The sequence below is a fragment of the Formica exsecta genome, unplaced genomic scaffold (genome assembly GCF_003651465.1).
Source record: "Formica exsecta isolate Colony F162 unplaced genomic scaffold, ASM365146v1 scaffold153, whole genome shotgun sequence".
Taxonomy (NCBI): Eukaryota; Metazoa; Arthropoda; class Insecta; order Hymenoptera; family Formicidae; genus Formica; species Formica exsecta.
This window is the reverse complement of record NW_021848854.1, coordinates 12383-22310: the sequence shown is the minus strand read 5'-3', so window position 1 is coordinate 22310 and position 9928 is coordinate 12383. Positions and strand designations below refer to the sequence as shown.

At 40.1% G+C, this 9928-nt stretch overlaps 1 long non-coding RNA gene across 1 annotated transcript; it reads left to right on the top strand.

The window, feature by feature from the left end:
* Positions 1 to 3644: 3644 nt before the first annotated feature.
* Positions 3645 to 4815, top strand: LOC115232966. Its single transcript, XR_003883704.1, has 3 exons — positions 3645 to 3698; positions 3782 to 3996; positions 4198 to 4815. It is a non-coding gene; the product is annotated as an uncharacterized LOC115232966 (long non-coding RNA).
* Positions 4816 to 9928: the final 5113 nt, after the last annotated feature.

The window sequence follows — 9928 nt, the reverse complement described above, 5'->3', positions numbered from 1 at the left end:
AATGCAATGCATTACTGTGCAATTGTATTTATAATAATATAGTATATACGTATGTTTTTCATCTTAACATTTATATGTTTTCGAAACTGTCTTACATCTGTAGTCACAAATATTACTGTATATATATATACAGGGTGTTTCATTTTATTCCAGGCAAATATCTCGAAAAATATGAAAGATATGAAAAAACGTTTCAGACAAAGGTTGTTTGGTTCGCAGGGGAACATAAGATGATTTCATTGTTTTGACCTTGAGTGAACGTGCCAACGTCATATGGAGTTCAACTTCATTTTTTTAAATGGAATGCCCTATTTTTTATTGCATATTCTTGTAGCTTACCTCGAGAGATTTTCAAAACACTCTAATTAAGTATTTTTTCATGAAGTACTTTTCGAGTTACAAGGCTTGAAAGTTACAGTTCCGCCGGCATTAGCATTACCTAAGGTGCACCGCGTGAAGATTGCCCGGTCGGATTTATACCTCTTTTGTTTTGTGCGTGTGTGCGTGCGTGTGTGCGTGCGTGCGTGCATGCGTGTGTGCGTGTGTGTGTATGTGTGTGTGTGTGTGTGTGTGTGTGTGTGTGTGTGTGTGTGTGTGTGTGTGTGTGTGTGTGTGTGTGTGTGTGTGTGTGTGTGTGTGTGTGTGTGTGTGTGTGTGTGTGTGTGAGCAAAAGATTAAATAAAAAAATATTTATTCAAGATGTTCGAAGTGACACCAGAAATGTTAGCCCGCGTCCGAGAGTGTTTTCGTAAAATAATTTTAAAATGTATTTTAGTGTAGCTTAATACTACTATTCAGTGATCGCTTTGGAGGTAGGAACTTGCAAGGAATCGCTTAGGTTCTGGCAGTAAATGATATAACTTTTATATCGAGATCATAATTATATTTTCTTCATATATTTACATTTGGCGAAATAGTCAATAGGAACATAACGCCGTTGTCCTCCACGTTTTCTGGTTTGCCTCGTTTGTTCCACGCCCTTGGCTAGTCGGGGGTGTCTATTGTGAGCACGTCTGGTGCTGGAGCTGCGTCGCTTCTCCGGGAGCCGAGGCGGATGAGGGCCAGAGATGACATTGATGACCCTCGGTTTGGATGACGTGGTGCTACTCCGTGCGGATGGAGTACCTGTGTGGTGGCGCGAGGCACCGGACAAAGGCGAGGTGGCGCCGGGGTTGGAGCGTGGAGTGCCCAGCGAAGGCGACGATGTGTCGGAGTTGGGGCGCGTTGCGCCCGGCAAAGGCGAGGATACGCTGGAGCTGGGGCGCGTTGCGCCCGGTAGAGGCGAGGACACGCCGGAGCTGCGGCGAGGAGCGCCAGGCCGAGGCGAGGATACGCCGGAGCTGCGGCGAGGAGCGCCAGGCCAAGGCGAGGATACGCCGGAGTTGCGGCGAGGAGCGCCAGGCCAAGGCGAGGATACGCCGGAGATGTGGCGCGGAGTGCCAGGCGACGCCGAGGATACGCCGGAGCCGTAGCGCGGAGCGCCAGGCGACGCCGAGGATGCGCCGGAGTCGGGGCGCGAAACGTCAAGTGAAGGCGTCGGGGCGCCGGAGCTGGGGCATTGAATGCCGGGTGGCGGCGAGACAACGCCAGAGCTGGGGCGCAAGGCGCCAGGTGAAGGCGACTGTGCGCCGGAGTGTTGGCGCTGAGCGCCAGACGAAGGCGAGGATGTGCCCGGTTTTCTCCTTGTCAGGTGGTGTAGAGGCGTCGGCCGGGTGTGTTTTCGCACGCCTATTTCTCCTTTCCGAGGAGAAAGCTTTTTCGCGCTCTTCGTCTTGGCGGCTTGATGTTTTCTTCGTAGGATAATCCTGGCGACTAGGCGCCGTGTTGATTTGTAAGAGTAGCGAAAATGCGCTAATTACTAATTGTTGACTCCCCGGTAAGCCTGCTTATCTTTCCCGTGGGTTGACTTTGGCCCACGGAAAAGCATACCTGGCGTGTGACGCCTAGCGGAGGTGCCCGGTACTAGATGTGCGCGGCGTATATATAGCCGCCTGAGCGTCTTTCGGCTTACGGGTAAGCTTGTGGGAACTTATGTGAAAATAACTAGACTTTCTTTGTATTTAATTATTAATATTTAATCAGAAATAAATGTGTGTATATTTAATCAGATACATGGAGTGAATGTAATGACTGTTTTTTATAAACAAATAAATATATATCGTTACTAAGAAACGACAAATCAACAGCATAAAATATATATATCGAAATATATCGATAAACTCGAGTCGATAACGAAGTCGACGGTAACAGGAACGCCACAGTACTCCCCCGCAAGCAACATCCTATGTTGCGAAACGAACTTGTTTCCTGGGACCAGAATACGTCCTCAGAGTTCCATGAGAAGTAGTTAAAGGCGTAGTGGAACTTGAAGTAGGCGTGGAATTAGCTGTATAGAACCAGTAAGAATCAGTTTCTGTAGTTTGAGAGAAGAATCTGTAAGGAGAGATTTTAATTCCTCATCTTCTTGTTGGTATGTAGTCAGATCTTCCAGAGAAACAATAACTGGCATAGAAATGGATTCAATTCTTGAGAGCGAATCTGCAACAATATTATCTTTTCCAGGAATATATTCAATGTCAGTTGAAAATTGAGCAATAAAATCCAATTGCCGAATCTGTCGTGGCGAAGCTTTATCCAATTTCTGCTTGAAAGCATAAACTAAAGGTTTATGATCGGTTCGTATCAAAATTTGACGTCCTTCAAGAAGATATCTAAAATGTTTGATAGCCAAAAAGATACTCAAAAGTTCACGATCGTAAGTGCTATAATTACGTTGAGTGTTATCCAATTTCTTAGAGAAAAACGCTATTGGTTTATTACAGTCGTCAATAATTTGTTCCAGGGAGGCACCTACCGCTAAATCAGAAGCGTCGCAAGTCAAAATAAGAGGGATTGCTGGAGCAGGATGAGTCAAGGTTGTGATCCGTAACAACTCTTCCTTGCAGAATTTGAAAGCCTCTTCTGCTTCAGGTGATCAACTAACCAAACTCTTGTCCTTCTTCTTACTGTCCTTCAAATAGTCAGTCAAAATTGCTTGATGTGCAATTTCTCAGGAGATAGTCGTCGAGGAGTCGAAGCAGCAGGAGAACCTTTGACGATGATATGATGTTCTACCTGGTGTATTTTATTATTTGAAATTGGAGCAAAACGATTTAACTCTGGAAACTCAGCAAGGATTTTATGGAAAGCTGAATCTGGTGAAGTTGTACAGACTGTTAAATGATTAGTTCTTGACAACCTTCCTTTGTGAGTTAAACTAGTAACAGTATCAATTAATTGTTTACGTTTCATGTCAACCAATAATCCATAATGACTCAAAAAGTCTGCTCCCAAAATTGGTCGTTGAATATTTGCAATACAAAATTTCCATTTGAAAACTCTGCGTAATCCAAGATTTAAGGCTAAGGTTTTTGATCCATAGGTATCAATCTTGGTACCGTTAGCAGCAAAGAGTTTAAAAGAAGAAGACGGAGTATTTGATACTGACCTTTTTGGAACCAGAGATATGTCAGCTCCTGTATCTATCAAAAAATTAAGGCCTGAATATTTATCGGTGATAATGAGACGATTGTTGGGTGAACCGTTGACAGCCGTCTCCACCTTCAACGGAACATCTAGTTTTCCTGGTTAACTGTGAAGGATTGTGACATAGAACAAGGAATCGTACATTTAACAGCTTTATTACCAAATTTTCTGTGGTAAAAGCAAGTTTGCTCATCTTTTTTAACAGTCTTTTTATTTCTTGATGTCGACCTAAATCTTCTCTTTCCATTATATCTAGATTTTGACCTATCTCTAGAACGCATGACCTCCAAAGCTAAAATTCTACGTTCGAGATCGGCAAGATCACAAGATTTAGTATTACAAGGCTCAGTTGAAGGAGTTATCATAGCAACTTGAAGTCCAGACTCCCGATCCATGATTTTATCAGCTAAATCAGCCAACTTAATTAGAGGACTACCTTCAACAACTGCCAAAGTGCTTGAACGCGATAAGGTAATCTTTGAAGCCAAATTGAATGTAACACATTATCAGAAATAGTTCCTCCAGCCAATTGTCTAAGTTCTCTAACCAAATCAGACGGTTTCTTATCATTCAATTCAACACCAGCCAATAATTGCCAAAGCCGCTTTTCATTCGAATCAGTCAAACGATTAATAAAGAGATTCTTTATCTTTGTATATTTATCTTTTTTAGGTGGTCTCTCAATTATCTCAGCAACCATTAAAAGAGCTTGTTCATCAAGATGTCTTATTACAGTGCTATATTTGATATCATCCGAACGAATCAGAAAAACCAAAAATTCACTCTCAAGTTAAGCAAACCAGAGTTTCGGTTGCTTATGCCAGAAAATCGGTAGCTTAAGAAGACGAAATTCGTTGGCATTGATTTCACCGGACTCACCTGAATTTCTCGGCTCATTGCTGGTATGTTGAGCTGCTCTTTCCGTATAATTGGCATGCTGATCCTGTTGATCTTCAGAAGCTGAAACTGATCTTGGAGTGGCGGACGGTGTTCTATCGACAGGCATCTCGAAGAATTTTCGAAGTTCTAAGCAACGAAGTCCAAGAAACTTGCCGAATAACAACTCAGCCACCAAGAAGACTAGAAGTTCTTGTCAAAGAAAAGCCGTAAATTGTCCAGAAGTTTCCACAATTCCACACTGAACAAGAAATCGGACTTGCAGATTTCTTAGTCACTAATTTAGAAGTACCGCACTTGACGAGATCACGTCGGGGTCACCAGTTGTGGGAACTTATGTGAAAATAACTAGACTTTCTTTGTATTTAATTATTAATATTTAATCAGAAATAAATGTATGTATATTTAATCAGATACATGGAATGAATGTAATGACTGTTTTTTACAAACAAATAAATATATATCGTTACTAAGAAACTAAGTTACTAAGAAGTCGACGGTAACAGGAACGCCACAAGCTAGCTCGGCGCGCGCCGCGTAGCGGCGGCGCCCGTAATATCGGCGCGGCCACTTACCCGCTTACGCATTTATGCGATTGAATTTTCATCGCCACATTTAGTATTGTGTATTTCATTTTAATCACCGGGGCTGTTATCTCGTAAGGTAAGCAAGATAGCAAAAAATGTTGCATACAAATATTTTAGGGTTCCGAGGGAGACATAAGGTAATGACATCGATCTTCCCGTAAGGCTCGTTTTTCAAGATCAATTTTATTTTTTTAAATAGCAGCACTTATTTTTTGTTGCATTTTTTGGTTGATATAATTCAATTAAACATTTTTTGTATTTTAATATTTTTTTGTAAAACTAATAGTTTTTAAGATTGAATTCAAAGAATAAAGAATCGTAATTTTAGGTCAGATCAAAATCAACTTTATTTTTTTTAATAAAAACTATTTTTTATTGTACTTTCGGATTTATCTAATCAAAATAAATGTTTTGGTACCTTAATAATTTTTTACAAAATCAGTAGTTTCCGAGATATTTGGTTTAAAAACTGCGATTTTTATGAGCACTAAAGCGCGTTGCCCTTTCATTTCGGGGGAGTGCCTAGAACACGTTTGAAGTATTTGGAGGATCGCCGAAGCTTGACTTTTACGGAATAATGAAGCAATCACAGTGCTCTTTTCAGTAGACTACTACCACAAAACACTTTCATTCAGCTCCCATTCAGCTGATTGTTTTTAGTTAAAATCGACTCGAGTTAGCTCTTATTGCGACGATTTGTTCGATACGTTTGGTTATTAGAGTAAATTTATTATATTCCCCTTTGTTAATTGTGTCATTATCAACATGGCAGATTATCCGCCCTCAGAAATTGTTGATATGATTGATATTTATTATGCCGCTGATAATAATGCTAGAGAAGCAGCTCGTCAATATCGAGATAAGTATCCGGATAGACGACATCCCGATCATAAAGCAATTTTGCGTTTAACAGTTATGCCCGGTCTACAATGAGTCGTTATTCGTTAGTCGCAAGCAAATTGACCAACCAGAATCGATTATTCTTAGAATATTTTTGGAATAATAAACTGTGGTTGATCAATTTACTTGTGACTAACGACTAACGACTCATTGTAGACTAGGTTTTAGAGCGCGTACGGGACAGATGAAACGCAAACATTTTAAAAAACCATTAAATAACGACGGTGCTATTATCGTAACTATATTAGGAATGGTAATAATGAATCCGCACATTAGTCAACGTCAAATTAGTTGTGATTTAAATGTGTCTCCTGCGACTGTAAATAGAATTCTAACTATATTAGGAATGGTAATAATGAATCCGCACATTAGTCAACGTCAAATTAGTCGTGATTTAAATGTGTCTCCTGCGACTGTAAATAAAATTCTACGTGACAATCACATTCATCCTTATCACATTTCACTTAATCAGGAGCTTTCTGATAATGATAAAGTTTTTCGTGTCACATTCTGCAGGTGGGCTGTAGCTCAAATTCAGCTCGATCCCACATTTTTTTTCGTGTTATGTTTAGTGACGAAGCTGCATTTGAGAGCGATGTTATACTGAATTGACATAATAGCCATTATTATTCTGATATTAATCCGCACTGGGTTCGTCATGTAGACAATCAGCATCGGTGGGAGGTGATAGTTTGGTGTGGTATTTTAGATAGTCATATTGTTGAACCCCAATTTTTTGATGACAATGTTACAGGGGAATCATATTTACATATGCTACGAGTATGTTGCCAAGGATGTTAGAGTTTGTCGATGTAAATACAGTCCAACGTATGTGATTGCAACAGGCCGGTGCACCACCACACTACGCATGCCCTGTAAGGGACTTTTTAAATTTAACTTATCCGCGCCGTTGGATTGAACTAGGTGGTCATGTAGCATGGCCATCCAGATCACCAGATCTAACATCACCAGATCTTTTCTTATGGGGCTATTTAAATATACTGTTACCAGACCGCACCTACCACAGCTAAAGACCTAAAAGACCGCATCAAACGGGTGTGTAGAAATATACCAGCCAACGTTCTCAAAAAAACAGTCGATGGATTCGAAAAACGGTTGCAATTATGTATCCAACAGAATGGTGGTATATTTGAGCATTTGCTGTAGACTAAAAATACACATTCAATGTGACTTCGATGTGATCTTACAGAGTCAATCGGTCTTGCCTTCACTGACCGGATCAATCTTGGGTCTTGCCTTCACTGGCCGGATCAATCTTGGGTCTTGTCTTCACTGGCCAGATCAATCTTGGGTCTTACCTTCACTGGCCGGCATACCTTGTGTAATGCTAATAGCAGCAGAATTGTAACTTTCAAGCCTTGTAACTCAAAAAGTATTTCATGAAAAAATACTTAATTATAGTATTTTAAAAAGCTCTCGAGATAAGCTACAAGAACATGCAACAAAAAATGATTCCATTAAAAAAAATAAAGTTGAACTCCATATGACCTTGACACGTTCACTTAAGGTCAAACCAATGACACCATCTTATGTTCCCCTTCAAACCAAACAACTTTTGTCTGAAACGTTTTTCCATATCTTTCATATTTTTCGAAATATTTGTCTGGGGCGATTAAAATGAAACACTCCGTATATATATTACATATATAAAATTTAAATAAATGGACATTATGAACCACTATATATGCAATTCTATGTATGCAATCAAAATTTCGTTATTTTTTCTAAGAATAAATTATATATGTATAATAAAAACTATATATGTATAATATTTTATTTTATATATATTTTTTATATATTATACGAAAATATTAAATAATGAAGAATTTTATTAACAATAATTGTATTCGGGGAGGGTATATTCAAGTCTCCCCGGAATGCGAAATTGAGCGAGTAAATGCAAATAGAGTGGACTTATTAAGTATTAAATTACGACGATCGCGAAGTGAACAAAAAAAGCGAAAATTGGCTTACCGCACGGTGTATACCTTTTAGTCTCGGGATTCGTTCCTCGTTTTCCTTGGAAGGTCTGAGTTCCTCCGTCTTTGAGTGAGCAGGAGAACAAGCAGGCGAGCAAGCAGGAAAAAGGTAGCCAAAGAAAGCGAGGCAGCAAGCATGCATTAAGAAACCGTCCTTCGTGGCAGGGAACGTCCGTCTTCAAAGTTGTCTTCGCGGACCAGAGACCTGCGTATTTTCTGTACGACCATTGGCGACTGAGTGCCGTGGGTCCTGCAAACGTTTTGCAGGCCGAGTACAAGCTCGAATTTTCGACACGAGAGTTATCGGTGGATTGACGAGGGCAGCACCGATTAGTGAGTCGATAATATATATGCAGCCCGATCCCGATCCACCAACTTCTCGCGCGATAATCGATAAACGTGCAAGATTATGCAATTACCAATTAAAGCAAAGACTAATGACTAAAATTAAACCCAAAACCATAATACACTATTTTTACTACTAATTACTAAGTGATTAACGATTGTAAACTATCAACTAATGTGAGCCCCAAACAAATTGTAAAACAATTTATTACTTGTTAAATCTCTTAAAAATGTGATAAATTTATAATTTGGTTTTTAAATTATGGATTTAAGGCGGGAGGAGGCACGAACCAAGCATCCATCTCTTCCGTGGCAGCGGCACTGTCGTATCTGTGTAGGGCGTTTACACACTTCCTCAGCCCTGTACAGCCAGCGCTTTTTCCAATCTTCGAAGCACTTCTGGAACGCAATTTTCGGTATGGCGTTTAGCTCCTTCAGCGACTCTGTCTTTATCTCCTCAATGTTGGCAAAACGTCGTCTTTTCATGGTTTTTTTCATCTTCGGGAATAGGAAGAAGTTGCAGGGGGCCATGTCCGGCGAATACGGAGGCTGAGGTATCATAACGGTGTTGTTTTTGGCCAAAAACTCACGAACAACCAGTGAAGTGTGAGCAGGTGCATTATCATGGTGCAATTGCCATGAGTTGTTTTGCCACAAATCCGGGCGTTTTCTTCGGATTGCTTCACGCAAACCGCGTAGAACTTCCAGGTAGTACTTCTTATTGATCGTACGACCTAGTGGCAAGAACTCATGGTACACTATGCCGTTGAAATCGAAGAAAACAGTGAGCAGAACCTTCACATTCGATCGAACTTGACGAGCTTCTTTCGGTCTTGGCTCTTCAGGAAGCTTCCATTGGGACGATTGGGCCTTAGTTTCGATACATGAGCCAAATGATATGCCAACATCATCAGCAACCTCTCTGATAGTGATTCGACGATTGTCCATAATCATTTTCTTCACTTTTTCGACGTTGTCATCGGTTGTTGATGTGCTAGACCGTCCAGAGCGCTCGTCATCTTCAACGTCTTTACGGCCCTCTTGGAAACGTTTGTACCACTTGTAAACGCTTGCTTTATTCATAAAAGACTCGCCAAAAGCAACATTCAACATTTCCAATATGGTGCTGCACTTTATTCCATTCTTAAAGCAAAATTTAATGCAAATTCTTTGTTCCATTTTTTGTACAAGTAAAAAATCGCCGAGCACACCAAACACGTGTAACCTTTTCGACAGCCAACAATAAAGTAAGCATCCAATATGGCTACCAATGTCAAGATACGTCAGGGACAAGTGTACCAACACAACAGAAAAAAAATATGACAATTGGACTTATACAGCCCGCAAAATTAAAAAATTCCGCGTATTTTTTGATCAAACCTCGTATCTATATCTCTCAAATAACTAGCGAGGATATCTAATGGATGTGTACACATTATCCATATATCTATGTCCATCAAGTAACTACCGAAGATATTCATTAGATATTCATATGTTATCCACATATCCATGTCTACTAAGAAGTTACAATTTCTGTTCGAATAAGCAAAAATCCCACACAGCACATGATATCATTCGAATATTCTATACTCATACTATGAATATACGTTATCACCTAAAAAAACCTCACAAAGGTAAAAAAAAATACGCCAAGTATATAAAAAAATCCCAACT